The following is a 16,003-nucleotide window of genomic DNA, read 5'->3' on the forward strand; positions in this document are numbered from 1 at the left end:
ATGTTCCACAAATTATGCAAGACCTTCATAAAAAGTGTGAACCATCTGAAGCCACCTTTTAGAGAACCTATTCAACCATGGGATTTATCATTAGTTCTACAAGCTCTAACAATGCCACCTTTTGAATCAACCTCTTGCAACCTCAAGCCTTTGTCATGGAAAACCTTGTTTTTGTTCGCCATTACTTCTGCCAGATGTATTTCTGAGCTTCAAGCTTTATGTATCAAGAGTCCATACTTGATTTTTCATAGAGATAGAGTGTCACTGAGAAGTAATTCATCTTTTTTGCCAAAAGTAATCTCGGAAATGTCCATTAATCAAACCATTGAATTGCCAGTTTTCTTTCGCAATCATTCAAACAGAGGAGAGTATTGCCTACATACCCTAGATATCCACAGGCAAATCCGTTTTTACTTAAACAGGATTAGGTCCTTTCGTAAATCTGACTAGTTGTTTTTGGCCTTTTCTGGACCTAGATTAGGATCTGCTGTTGCTAAGCTCACATTAGCTAGATGGTTGAAGGACTGTGTGACCTTCATTTATACACACGTAATATCTCGTTGCCTACTACCATGAAAGCTCATTCAACAAGGTCGGTGGCAACTTCTGCTACATTCCATGCCAGAGCTTCTTTGCATGACATTTGTGCAGCTGCAGCTTGGGCTACACCTCATACCTTCATCAATCATTACAAATTGGATTTGGCCTCCAGGGGAAGAGCATCTTTCGGTTCTATGGTGCTCAGGAATGTCCTTCCATGAGAGCCTCCCAGGAATAGAGGTAGCTGGGGACTCTGTCCCATACGTAAGGAATGAACGAGGATTAACAATATCAGATAGAGAAGTTATGTCTTACCATAACGTTCCATCTGTATTGTTGATCCACATTCAGTCATTACGACCCTCCCTCCTTCCCCCTCCTGTGGTTTGTAGTGGATCTCACCATCCGGCTCTCTTAGGTTATTTGACCAGAGGTAGCCTGTACCTTCTTTTGACTTGCAAACTCAATCTGAGGTAACAGGGAGAGGGGGATTGTGGGTAAGAGTTTAGCTCGACAGTTTGTAGCTGATGCAAGCTTGGAAAATGGCCAGCTCGGTTCCGAGGTCGGAACCGATACCCATACGTAATGACTGAATGAGGATCAACAATACAGATGGAACGTTATGGTAAGACATAACTTCTTTTTGTGTGTTCTCAAGGTGGGAGTGAGAGGGAGAAACATTGAGAAAGGGGAATGTGGGAGAGGCATGGGTGGTAGTCACAGACTACCTGGCTTGTCAGGAAAGAACTGCTTCTGGGAAGGTGCATACAGATGGCTTAAAAGCAGGAATTTTCCTAGCTGTCCTCTTACCTCTAGAAGGAGGAGAATGAGATTGTTTTTCTAACAAAAGCAGTTTTAGCAGGACAATTTCTTTGGAATTTAGGAACTGGAGACACAGAAATGTGCCTTAAATCCTGTAACTACTTCCCCATCTCCTGCAGTGACTTGAAAAAATTAGCTGCAGCAGTTCCAAACAGGGCATTATTGTTAAAAGTGGCATTCATAATCTTAGCCTTGAAAGATGACAGAGTCTGAAACAGCAGCTCTGGAAGACACTTCAGCTGCATTTAATGGAATGAAGAGCCACCAGAAAAGAAGTCCCCAGACTGGAACTGAGTTGAGACTTAACATCTGAATCTGGAAGTTCAGAACGAAGCTGAGTATTTATTTTTATTTTATTTATTACATTTATTGACTGGATGTGTCCAACTGGGCCAGAAGCCTGTTTTCAGCGGAGGCTCTGAGAGAAAAGCTCCACATACGTACAGTAATACAGTATTTAGCAATAATAGTGGTTTTATAACACAGTATTTAGTTTATAATATGTACAGTTTAAACAGTATACAGAGTCTCTAGTGTAGGACAAGCCATTGTTAAACTTGTACAGAAATATAAAGTAGAAAGACAGGTGTGAACAGTATACATTCAGAGACCATATGTATCCATATCAACAGTGAAATAATGACAGAGAGTTAAAGTGCTATTTTAGATGTGAGTACAGTAAGTCAGCAGAGGCAGCAGATAGATGGAGGGAGTGTAGTTGAGGATTGGAGTAGAGGTTAAGGTAAGGTACAGGGAGGAATGAAAATTAGCCTGGTGAGTAGCAGGAACAGATCCAGTGTTTGGATAGGTAGTTCTTAAGGAGTTGTTTGAATTCATGGTTGTTAGGATTTTGAGTGATGGATTGTAGAAGGGTATTCCATAATTTGGCAATTTTGTGGGAGTAAAAGGAGTTGCCATGGTAATTGTGGGTGCTGGATGCCTTTATCATTTGCTTGGTGGAGGATCTGAGGGAACGGGTTTAGTATTGAGTTGGACAAGGTTGTTGGAGAGAGTGAGGAAGTTGCTGGGTTTGTAGGTCATTTTGTGAGCCATAGCCATTTGGTTGAGGGGATAAAAGATTAGAGAGTTCTAGCCAGTTAAGTTGGGAGAGAGCTGAGCAGTGGTGTGTCCTGTATGGCTGATTGGTGGCAAACTTGGCTATTTTGTTGTAGCAGGATTCCAGGTTATTGAGCTCAGTCTTGGTTTGTGAATATGTGAGATCCATATAAGAGGGTGGAAAGCAGATGTGAATGAGCAGTGGCAAGTCTTGCATTCTGATTAAGGTATGGTTTAGCTCTATAGAGGGTGCCAAGTTTGGCGTGAACTTTTTTGATAGAGAAATATGCTTGTCAAATTTTAGATTCTTATCAATTATGAGACCTAGAAGTTTGGTGTGGTTAGATGATTCAATTATGGTTCTTTTAAAAGACAAGATTGAGAGAGAGGGGACTGATTAGGATTGGATATTTTGTTTTTGAAGACTGTAATCTTAGTCTTGTTTGGGTTAAGAATGAGTTGATGTTCAGAGAGGTATTCTTCTATGCCTTGAAAGGAGTTTTGCATTTTTAGTTTAAGTTCTTGTGGTGAGGGGGCTGATCATATAAGTGTGGAGTCATCAGCGTACCGAACAATATGTGCCAGTTGAGTTGCTGAACTGAAGTTGTTTGTAAATATGGTAAGGGGGAGGGGTCCAAGGATTTAGCCTTGGGGTACATCTACTGAGATAGGGAGTAGGGGGGAGAGACTGTTTGCCCATTTGTTTGCTTGCTGACAATAGGAAAGAAAGCTATGAAACCAGGTTAGGGCTGAAGTGGTGAGGCCATGGGATGTGAGTTTGTCTAGAAGTAGTTGGTGAGAAACAGTGTCAAAGGCTTTGGACATATCGAGAAAGATGGAAGACACATAGTGACCTTTGTTTAGGAGATGATTAATGCTGCTGGTGAAAGATATTAGAGCTGTTCTAGTACTGTGTTTGGGTCAAAAGCCATGTTGGGAGCTAGCTACCAAGTACTGATTAAGGAGGTGGTGAAGGAGCTGATTGATGATACATTTCTCTAAGATTTTTGCGAGGGGGGTGAGGATGGCTATGGGGCGATAGTTAGTTCCCTAGAGGGTCCACCTTTGTGGAGGGGGATGATGTGGGATACTTTCCAGAGAAGAGTGATGTACTGCTCTGTGATGGAACAGTTGATCAGGATGGATATGGGGTAGATGATAGAAGGTTCAGCAATCTTTAGAAATTTGTTTGGGAGTTGGTCATCCGCTAGACAGCAGGGTTTTAGTTGGATTAGGAGTTTTGTTATGTAGCTAGTTTGGCTGGTATGAAAAGTTAGGGGGTTTGGTTGTCTGGGGTAGGAGTTGGCAGGGTAAGAGACTGGGTGTTCTGAGAGAAAAGTAGGGTGGTTATGAACTTGATAAAGTGGGAGTTGAATTGAGTAGCTATTGGGTTGTTGTTATTGGAAAAGATAGGTGCTGAGGTTGGGGTGTGGCTGGGGCTAAGAAGGTAGGTTCATGCTTTGCCAGAATCTGTGGGGATTGTTTAGATGCTTTTGTTGACTGGTTTGGATATGAGCTTGTTTGTCTTTTTTGATTTGTTTCTTAGCCAAATTCTGACGTTGTTTATATGCTAAGATGTTCGATGCATCTTTGGTGGTATGGTAGGTTGACCAAGCTCTGTCTCTATGTTTAAGGAGTAGCTTGGTGTCATTTGATAGCCAAGGTAGGTGCTTGGCTCTTTGTTGTACTTTTCTAGTGGGAACAAGGTTGAGTATGTTAATGTTGGTGTCGTTAAAATATTGAACAGCTAGGTCTAGTTGGAGGTGTTTAAGTGGTGACCAGTCGCATTGTTGGAGTAATAGGTTGAAGGTAGTGGGTGAGAAAGTTTTTGTGCTATGGATGTATTTATAGGAGATGTTGCTTTGAGATTGTATGCGTCTTCTGTAAAGAAAGGTTGGAGAGTGGTCACTAAGGGAATCTGGCAGACATCCAGCTAGATAGTGTAGGTTGGGTCTATTGGTCAGAATCCAGTCTAGTATAGATTGCTTATTGGAATGTTTATCTGTGCGATTGGACATGTGATGGTTTGAATGAAGTTGAACAGGTTTATGAAATTTGATGGAGTGTTAGATGAACAGGATTGCCAGTCTAGACTGAAGTCGCCAAGGACTATAGTTTCTTGGCTGAAACTTGTAGATGCCCAGGAATTTAAAGTCCTGAGGAACTTTGTAAAATCTGTCTGGCCGTTTAGGGGCAAGAGGCCGAGTATCCTGAGCCTTTGAAGCAGAAGGCATCCAGAAAAGCAAGTAAAACAGGAGGTACAGCATAAGATGGAGAGTCCATTTGGAAATCATAGTATGTTTCTTGCACCTCAGACATATGTGATCAGTTCCATTTGAAGTACTGCCTCATGCGTGCAATACTCTCATCAAATGTGATATCCTCACCAGGAGACTCATTATCATTAGATTCTTCCTCAAGGGAAACATACTCCAAAGGAGATGCAATCTGGGCAAAGTAAGCCAAGGATTCATTCTCAGGAATCCTCCTCATTAGTAAGAACCTGTTTCTTAACCTTTTTGTGAGGTGAAGAATTAAGAGTGGAGACTTCTGAGGGAGGCCCTAAGGCCATGAGGGCATTTTGTCTTCTGATCTGTGCTGAAGTTTTTGTTTTTCAGAGAGTTTGTACTAAACTTATTGCAGGGTGGAAAATCTGGTCTAACAGCTTTTGTGTTATCTGATTGTTTCAGGACTTGGCTTTTGTCTTGCTGGTGTAAAAATATTATCTTTTTGTGAATCCTTGCATATCAGTGCTAGAATCTCCTTGTGCCTGAGTGAGTGCTTCTTAAACAATCTGGAAATATAATGCTGATAAGTATATTTTTAGCACTTTAACTGTTCAGTGTTCTGTACTGTCTTTATTTTTGCTTGACTTAATTATTTATATATTTGCTGACCGAATTTTGTCTTCTGATCTGTGCTGAAGTTTCTCCCACCCAATTACAGTTGTGTTCTTAAAGTTGGTGGCTTTTGCAGTTGCCCATCCCTACTGTAAAGTAGATCTGGGACACTCCTCCCAGTCCCATCTCATTAGCTCATTCTACCTAATACTGAGATCATTTGGGAAGACCAAACCCCTTAGTCCCTTAACCATGAATTATCTTCTGTTCCTGCTGTCTACCTTTCCACTTTATGCATTTATTACTGCTTGTTTAAAGCCTGTCTAAATTGTGTTATTCTAAGCTCTTAGTGTTGGTTTAAGCACTTGGGCTTTAGGCCAACCCTTTAGCTCTCCCTGGCCTTTCTCCCACAGGTTCTGAGAAATATGGAGGGACAATTTCCACAGTTTCTCCTGTCAGTCTGGTTGATATGGGCATACTGGCACAGTGTAGCATCTGCCTCATGTACATGGACAACCATCTACTACTACCACCTAGGAACACAATTTGTGAGATGCAATTACGTTAGGAACCTTGAGTCCATGCTCTCTCCCCCTCAAGCCAGTATATCTGGCACCGAAAAGGCTGTCAACACAATCACTACACCTTAGACATCACCCACACCTACACAACACACACCTATATATGCAGAGGTCCTCCACATAAACATACCCAAACAAAGGAGACCTCCAAGGCAAAAACACACATGATCACCACAGCCCTCCACACCACATACTATGCATAGTCCACACACCTGTGTCTCACAGCCATGAAGGCTTCACCATAAACCCAACATATTAGTCATAGGAGACTCCATTATGAGATACACAGATATGCCTCTCACCAGGCTGGTTAAGGAGAAAGTCATGGTTAGTTGTCTGTCAGGTGCCAGAATCCACCATATCACACACGCTCTGAAGACTCTCAACAACAGGTACTGTTATGACTCTGTTATAGTCCATGTTGGTGTGAATGACTTGAGAAGTACCTCTGTGGACTATATGAAGAGAGACATGATAGATCTCTCTGATTATGTGTCCCAGGCAGGTATGTCCCTAGCCTTAAGCAAAATTCTGCTGTCACCCAGATTGATGCCTCGATACAAACAGAAAATGATTGACTTTAACAATTGGCTTAGTTTCTGGTGTCATTCCAGGGAGATCCAGTACCTGACAGCGTGTGAAGATATGATTGACAGACCATGATGCTTTGCCAGAGATGGCCTGCATCTGTCTCAATTGGGCTTCAGTCTTTTGGCAAAGGCTGTTGCCTCCCCATAGTGCCTTTTTAGGAAAAGTCCCGAGGTTGATAAAACCAACATAAAAATTTCAACAAAACACAAATTAAAGGTCATGCTGCTAAACGCTAGGAGTCTAAACATATAACTGCACTCATTACAAGCATTCTTAACCTTGAAAAATGCTTACATCTGTGTAGTCACAGAAACTTGGTTCAAAGCTGCAGAGAGCACCCCAGCCTGAACTGGTTACTCATCATAACATACATTCAGACCCCAAAGTGTGGGCAGTAAAGCTAAAGGAGGTGGAGTTTCAATATATGTTAAAGATGTACACACCTCTAGGCTGGTCAAACAGTATGACACACAGGAGACACTACAGGTGCAGTTAACCATTGACAAGACCCCTATTCAAATCATAGCTAGCTACCGGCCCCCAAGTCTGACTCAAGATGCCCAATCCGCCTATTTGGACCTGTTCAAATCACTCAAAATTCAACCCTTTACCCTGATCCTGGGTGACATTAACTTCCCAAACATAGATTGGAAGACCTACTTATGCCAGAACATAAATAGCCAGAAATTCCTCGATTTTGTCAATGCAAATGCCTTGGAACAGCTAGTCGATACCCCCACAAGAGGTGACAATATCTTGGACTTGGTATTAACTAACATGAGTAACCACTGCAGCATCCCTATAGTATCATCTTCCCTCCCTGGTAAGATCCGACCATAAAGCAGTCACTTTCGAAGTCACCGTCTCCTCCAACCTGCCTCTAGCTAGGATCAGACATAAAACTTCTTTAAAGCTGCTTACAGCCTCCTGAAGGATGGTATAAACAGCTTCACAGCCCCTTCCCCCTCTGTAGGAACTGGCGACAATATCCAAAACTACACCAAAGCACTATACGAGAATTTATGTAGATGCATGGAATCAGGAATACCTGACAGGACTAAATCATCCTCCGCAAGGAAGAGTAAACCTGTCTGGTGGACATCAACAATAAATAAACTCTGTAACAAAAGGAAAAAATTCCTGTCCAAGACCAAGAAGGAGAAGATGCCCAATTGGAAGCAATGTCTCCTTAGCCTGAACAAACAAATAAGAGCACTAGTAAAATCCTCCAAAGCAAACTTCGAGTCCAAATTGGCCACAGCTACTAGACACAGTCATAAGGCTTTCTTCACATATGCAACCTCAAAGGAAGCACCCAGATCTGTTCAGAACTGGTAGTCAAGGACACCACATATACAAATTCCGTAGATATAGCAAACTTGCTGGCTGACAGATTTAGTGAAAATTTCACCCCCCCTGTCCCCCCATCAGTAAATCAGGACATCCCCAGTACCTGGCCCTTCCCCTTATATCTAGGGAACAGGTCATCACTGCTCTCTCAAAGGCAGAAAATACAGCCTCCATGGGACCCGATAGCATACCAGGCTGCATCCTACATTAACTCAAGCAGGAACTTGCAGCACCATTAGGTGCCCTGTTCAACCAAAGCCAGAGTACTGGCTTCATCCCAGCTGAGTGGAGGATAACCACTGTCATCCCTTTACACAAAGGTGGAGCATCCACCGATCCAGGAAATTATAGACCCATCAGCCTAACTAGCCTGATCTGCAAGGCCACAGAATGGATTTTCATGGACCTCATTAACAAGGACACTGGCAACCTTAAAACACCTGATCACACACAGTTTGGCTTTGTCAAGGGGAAGTCATGCCTGCTAAATTTAGTTGACAACATTGAGACAGTCACCAAAGCCATGGATGAGGGGAAGGTGGTGCACACCGCCTACCTTGACCTAGGCAAAGCCTTTGACACTATTCTCCACTCAGGCATAATAGATAAACTTTCTCAACTAGGCATCAATCCATATGTTACCAGATGGGTAGCAAACTGGCTCACTGACAGAATCCACCTACTCAAAATAGGGGAACCCACCTCAAGTAGTAGACCTGTAACAAGCGGCATACACAAGGGTTCAGTCTTGGGGCCTCTGTTATTTGGGATATACTTTTCTAAGGTGCAGGCCAAAACTAGTGGGCTATGGCTGACCAGGTTTGCAGATGACTACAAGCTGGGTAGTGTCATCAATTCCCCAAGTGATGTGGACATCCTCCAAGGGGGTCTCACTCAGGCAAATGACTGGTGCCAGAAACATGACATCAAGCTGAATACCGAAAAATGCATCATCATCCTCTTTGGGGAGAGTGACGTCCCCACAAATTATCACATTAATAACAATGTCCTAAGCACGCAACCAGTCGTGAGGGATTTGGGCACCAAGGTTGATAGCAACCTGACTTTTGACAACCATGTTGCTTCTGTTGTACAGAAAGCTATATTCATGGCCGACCTCATAAGTAAGGGTATCTCATGCAGGGACAAAGAGGTCATAACATCCCTGTATTCTTCCCTTATAAGGCCCATTATTGAGTACAATGTGCCTTTTGGCATGTACCTCACAAAGCACATGCAGCATCTAGAGAGATCACAGAAGTTCCTCATCAGGAGAATCCAGGGCCTCAAACATCTACCATACACAGGCTAAAAGCCCTGTCCCTCCACTCAGTTTCATACAGGCTCCTCAGAGGTGACCTCTGTCTGGCATAAAAGGCGATCACGGACCCCACCTTGATGGGACTGCTGCGTATCAGCAAGTCAAGCTCCACTCGAGTAACTTTTATGCGTGGCCTCAACCTAGTCTGTATCATCAACAGAATTTGTTGGCAGGACAGATTTGTGGCCCAGAGACTCCCATCATATATGGAATAGACTCCCTCTCCATGTCAAGGAGAGTACTTTACCCCTGTTTAAGCGCAACCTGGATAACTGAACGGTGAAACAGAAAATATACCCCTGGGATTCCACCTGTGTCCCTGCTGGACAGTGGCATTGGGTGCTGACTTGTTTAAACATGAGCTAAACTCTTGGCTAGGCTTATAAGGGCCTCAGAACCAATAGCCTAGTAATCTCCTATGATCCTATGAACAAACTTATTAAAAGGCCTGCCAGTCAGAAGATGACTCCTGAGGAACAAAAACATGCTTAGTTTTCTGTTTCTTTTTAAGGTGAATATCTGCTTTGTGTAAGGTGGAGGGGCCCAACATAGGCATACCCAGAGCACCCACCATCAGTATATCCTTCCAGACTAAGATCTGTGGGATACTTTTTGGTTTATCTGTAGCAGACAGCCTTAGTTCCCCTGTCCATCCAATGTGGACATCTGCATAACCTCTGAGAATGTACCAGTAGCTGAATCCCTGACTGCCTCCAAAGTGTTACAAGCAGAGGAATCTGAGCCAAAATCCAAACAGACTTCTGGGCTTTCAACCTCGAGAGGGATCTCTGGAATAGGAGGAACAACTGAAGTAACAGGCTTTTGTTTCTTAGCCTTCTTTACAGGCTTAACAGAAGGCCCTGGCATACCCTCCATAACGTCTCATGCTAATCTTTTAAATCTCTGATTTTAATCAAAGAGAAGAAAGGCGGCTCCATAGGGTCTTCGGAACAAACGTCTGACAGGGCAAGACTTGTGGCCGCGATTAGGCCGTAAGTGGAAAAGGCACTGATCGTGAATGTCTTTAAGAGGGATTTGCCTGCCACACTGGCACTTGCCTTTCCTGGATGGCATGTAACCTCATACAAAAGCAGTAGCAAAAGGTGAAAAAGAAGATCCCAACAAGGCACTTATCTGAATGTCATACACAAACAAACAACTTGGGCAAGCAGACCAGCTGTTAAAGATGGTGTTTGGACTGGCTGCAGAGAAGTTCAGAGAATGATACGTGCGGATGTCACTTTTATGGTCTACGCTGTCTGTAGGCCTATGTGTGATGTCCAACATACTCTGCAGTGGTGAAAGGTTTTTATATACTGGCCAGACATCGGGACTGCTTACGATAGTCATCCCTCATGTAAAGAATAATGCAATATAGTAATAGAAGGACATCAATTGTTTTCTAGTCTTCATGACTGAAGAATGGTAATTCTCTGCTCAAATCATTGTTTCCCCTTTTTTGCAACATTTGTTGTAAGAAATACAGCAGTTTTATTGTTCAAAAAAGTTTTCATGACAATTCTTCACAACCTGTGCAACAAATGTATGCTAAAATCTCACGGATGACTCTTCAAATTAGCAGGCATTTCCTCCTTGCACCTTTGGTTATTCAGATTCCTGTACATTGAACTGCACAATTCTAAAAGAAACAAAGATAAATAAAATATATGTTTTTCCTCAGCAATGTAAAAAAAAACAATATTTAACCACCATATTAAATAAAGTGAAACACCATTTGATGCTTTAACCAATTAGTGACATCTGTCTTCTCATAACATGTCACCCCTTTCAGGCTTCTTTCATGCTGTAAATTCTTCTGCTGTAACTTCCATGCTCCTTCAGACTCCCCATAGTTTTACTTTACATCAGTGAACTTGCAAAAGTAATATTTAACATGATGTAACTTACCTGTGACATTTTATGAACTATTTTAATTAGGTATAACCTGTTACATTGCAGAAAAATGGAAAGAAAATGTGGCATACCATTTTACATCATCTTTCACTAGAGATTATAGAAATCAAATGCCAGTTTGATAAAATTGCTACATCAATTGCACCTTAAGCATGCCGCCTTATGCAACCAATTTTTATGAAGCTGAGGAAAAAAATATTGTTTTTTTTTTTTTTTACATTTTCTGCAAAAGCTCTTTTGAAATAACTGTCATAGTCTCCCATGTCTGTGAGTTTGTCTAATCTGCAATGATCCTTAATCTTTATATAACATCATCTACTCCAATTTATATGCTAATTTGCTTTCTGTACTATCAAATTTCAATTGTTTTTATTGTTAAATAAAATCAAGAATTCAATACACAGGAGGTTCAGATTCAAAAGTTTACTAGTGTACACCAGGAGGCAAAAAACGTACAAGTACAGAATTTTGTCTAACATGAAACAGGAAGCAGACAATTTTGTATAGGTTTAACATTCAAGCTGTGCCCACCTTACTGACGTGGTATGTCACAGGGCATCTACATCACTTTAGCTTACAGTCCTCTATTCATTAAAACTGCTGATGCTGTATATTTTAAAACAGTTTTCCTCTGGTAACAATACGGCTTTGCTATCCACCTGGTCAGACATAATGTCTTTCTGTAAAGTTACTTCTTCAAGGTTTCATATCAGTTCGAATACAATAGCAGATTCAGTCTTTTAATACACATATTTGTTCTCTGTTACACTTTCTCACACAGCTGCATGCTATCTCAGTAATACATATACAAGGTCAAATCATCCCAGCAGGAAAGAGCAGAAGATTTCATTATTTCACACATTTAATTTCCTGACCCAGCAGATAATCATTTGTGAAAAGCATAAACATTAAAACTTGCTAAGCTAGCATCTGCCAGGGTCGAAGGTCAGCTTGCTTCAAGCCACACTGCAGTTTCAAAACTACTTTACATTTAAACATGAATTAATCCTCTCTAATATGATTAATAGAATAAAATGCATTATATACTACTTTGCTTTTAAACTAGCATTTCTCATATATTCAAATACACATTTTTCTAACATTTTCCCCCCTATTAATACTTTTTATTCTATTTTGAAGTATGCATTGTGTCATTTCATCTCCCAACTTCTTCCACTTAGGATTTTCAGCTAGGTGAGTCATTCAATCTATACTTCAGAAAAAATGTCATCTCAGTTCAATTTTTCAATCTCAATATCTTGGTACAAAGTTTCAGTAACAGATACATCAATAAAATCTTTGATTAATCTTTTCATGCAGGGAATTCCACAGCAAACACATGCTCCTATTAGGAGTATACCCACACAAATGGCAATCAGAATATTCATTAGGATGGAACCCCACCCCCAAATAGATTCTGGAAAAAGTCCGTCAGTGGGTTTGAGCCTGGTTCAGTCATGGCTGATACTTGCTGAATTACCTCTAGGTGATTATTAATTTCATGCCTGTTATCTGGTATATACGCACAGCATTCTTCTTTGATAAGCACGCACGTACCACCTCTTGCCGCTAGGGTGAAGTCAAGAGCCTTTTGATTTTGTAGCACAACAGTTCTCTTTGCATTCAGTTCATCAGTCACCAGTTCTAGGGCAGAAAATGTTGCATTACTCATTACTTCGAGAAGTCTCGACAACTTCCTCAGCTCCCAGATCGATTTGACTGCTCCATAGGCTGGGAATATTCCTGCCCAGGATATAACACTGTCACTCAAGTCCATATGAGTCAATTTGCTTTTGTCTTTCACGGCATTATGATCTTTCCAGCCAGCTTCGATCTTTCCGACTGGATTCACAGGTTTTTCAACTGGACCTTCAGGTTTTCGAGCTGCTTCTCTCATGTTTCGTATCTTACCCAAAGGTAATTCTGCAGTATGTCTTATTGCCGGAACCAAATTACCCAAAAAACAACTGCCGGACCAATTCTCAGGTAACCATTTATATGCCTTTTTCCCACAAATAAAATAACAGTTTTCTACTTTAGTAGTAATACGCATCAGCCCTGCATGAAACATTTTCTGATCTATAACTGACAATTGTTTAAACAAAACTGGATTCTTGCGAATGTCATTCATGGTTGTTTTCAATGAGTTCAAATATGAGTCATAATTAGTATTGCAAAAAGTATTGCCATTACTATTCTTAATATAACATCGGTAAGATATGGTTATGTTACAATTGCTCCAGCCCACCTGGAGGGTATCATTTTTATAAAAACATCCAATTCCTTTTTTGTGTGACAGGTAAAAATAAAGCTATTTTGTCCTGTGATCTCACAGTTCCTGTATCGAAGAGTAAATTCTCCCAAGTCTCATTTATCCCCAAAGGGACAGCGGACATTATTAGTCCTCCATATGCTGTTGGTATAGCTGTACAAACCCAGCAATTTGAAATGTTCATTGTTTCTGCATATACACGTTTCATGGCTAGGTATATGTTAAAATTCGGATGCCAGTCTATAGACGTTTCATCACGCCTTCCCACTTTCACTTGTGTGGTTGTGTGTAGGATAAACCACAACAAGAAGAAAATTGTCACAATTACAGTCAATGAATGTACACTCAACAAAATGATTATGCAACATCTCTGGGGTTGATCTAAATTTCTATTCGCTTTGTTTTTGGCCATCTTGGTCTGGTTGTGTATCAGTCACAAAGTTTTTATCAAGTTGAAAGTTCTTTACCGGTTTGCAATGTGTCAAATGAACCCAGGACGTCCTCTCAGCCACTCTAACTGCAGTAGGCATTGCCAACAGAACCTGGTACAGTCCCTCCCACTTTGGACTCGCCCAATTCTTCCTTTTTGTCACTTTCAGCCACACAAATGTCCCAGGGGCCAAGACTGCTTCCACCGGTCTGGTCTGTTCCTTATCTGAAAAAGAGTTAAACTGCAAAACAGATTTATTTGTTAACAGTTTCCTCATATAACTAGCTAATGAACTGTCAGCCTCTTGCTCTGCAGGCATGAGAGCTTTCCACTGAGGCACATAATATGCTCTTCCAAAAACCATTTCAAAGGGAGTCAAACCCTTTACATTTGGAACCGTTCTCATACTCAGCAGTGCCAATGGCAGACAGTGTATCCAATTCTTCTGAGTCTCCTCAACTAGCTTCCTAAGCTTATTTTTGAGGGTACCATTGTACCTTTCCACCAGTCCTGCTGACTGTGGGTGGTAGGCACAATGGTTCTTTAAGGAGATACCAAAAAAATCTCCCAAGTTGCTGGATTGTCTGATTCACGAAATGAATGCCGTTGTCACTATAAATCCTTTCCGGAATGCCAAATCTAGGGATAATCTCTTTTATCAGGGCTTTTGCCACTGTTGCTGCATCCGGGTTTTTGGTTGGAAAAGCTTCTACCCATTTGGAAAACATGTCTACAATAACTAAACAAAACTTTTTCCCTTCACACTTATTTAATTCTATGAAATCCATACAAATAGTATGGAACGGGTATGGTGGTATAGGAAAACTTCCTTGCTTGGTTTTAAATGCCCCTTGTGCATGGTGCTTGTTACAAGTATGACAAGCTGCACAAAATTTTTGTGTGTAATTTGTGAATCCATATGTTTGGAATATTCGGTTTACTAACTGTACCATCCCCCCTTTTGAGACATGGCACTGCCCATGACTCAACAAAGCTGCATATCTAAATAAATTAGACGGCAATATCGTTTTTTTCTCTTTGGAAATGTACAGTCCATTCTCAAGAATTGCACCTCGTTTTACCCATTTATGTTTTTCTGCTTTTGTAGTAAGCGTCTGCATTGTTTTTAACATGTCTAAATCTAAAATCTCAGAGGGTTGTAATTCCTCATTCAAAAGTAAAGTTTCTGAGTCTGAGGCTGCTTGCTTTGCAGCTGCATCAGCTCGTGCATTGCCTTTTGAAATCTTATCCTGTTGTTTCGTATGAGCTACACATTTACAAATAGCTACTTTGGTAGGTAACTGAATAGATTCTAATAACTCCAAAATAAATTGCGCATGATTAATAGGTTTTCCATTAGATGTTATCATTCCTCTATTTTTCCATTGTTGCGCAAATACATGTACTGTAGAAAAAGCATACTGACTATCAGTATATATGTTTACACACTTGTTTTTTGCTAAAGTACATGCCCTCATCAAAGCTATCAATTCTGCTGCTTGTGCAGATAAGTTATGTGGTAAGGATTGGGCTTCTAAAATTTCAGTGTCTGTAACTACTGCATACCCTACCAGATTCTTTCCTGTAGGACCCCTTCTGCATGAGCCGTCCACGTAATATGTCACCTCGGCATTATCCAAGGGCATATCTGTGAGATCTTGTCTAGGTAAAGCTAACTGTTCAATTTCCTGCAGGCAGCTGTGTGGTGTGCCATCCACAGGAGGTGGAAGTAATGTTGATGGATTTAATGTCGTACATCGTTCAATTGTCATATTAGGTTGGCTCAGCAGTATAGTCATACATGAAAGATGTCTAGCAGGAGAAAGGTATGCCACTTTTTCTTGCAGTGAAATTATTGCAACTGCATGAGGCACTCTCAATGTGAGGGGGTGGAATAACACCACTGAGGCCGAAGCCTGTACTGCCATTGCAGCTGCAACTACTGCTTGTACACAGTGAGGCAAAGATCGCGCCACTGGATCTAACTGTGATGAATAATAGGCTATGGGGCGTTGCTTATCCCCATGTTGTTGCATCAATACTGACATCATATATCCTTGCTTGCAATCTACGGTCTGAAAGAACCGTTTGTGATAATTTGGAAGTCCTAAAACTAATGAAGAAGCTATCAACTGCTTCAACTTGCAGAAAGCCGTTTCTGCTTCGCGTGTCCATTGTAAGATATCTTGTGCTGCCATTGGTGTCTTATATATCAAGTCAGTCAGTGGAGCAGATTCCAAGGCATAATCTGGTATCCAGCTCCGACAGAAATTAGTTGTACCCAAG

Source organism: Protopterus annectens, chromosome 2.part0, assembly GCF_019279795.1.
Source record: "Protopterus annectens isolate FY-2018-M chromosome 2.part0, PAN1.0, whole genome shotgun sequence".
NCBI classification, from domain to species: domain Eukaryota; kingdom Metazoa; phylum Chordata; order Ceratodontiformes; family Protopteridae; genus Protopterus; species Protopterus annectens.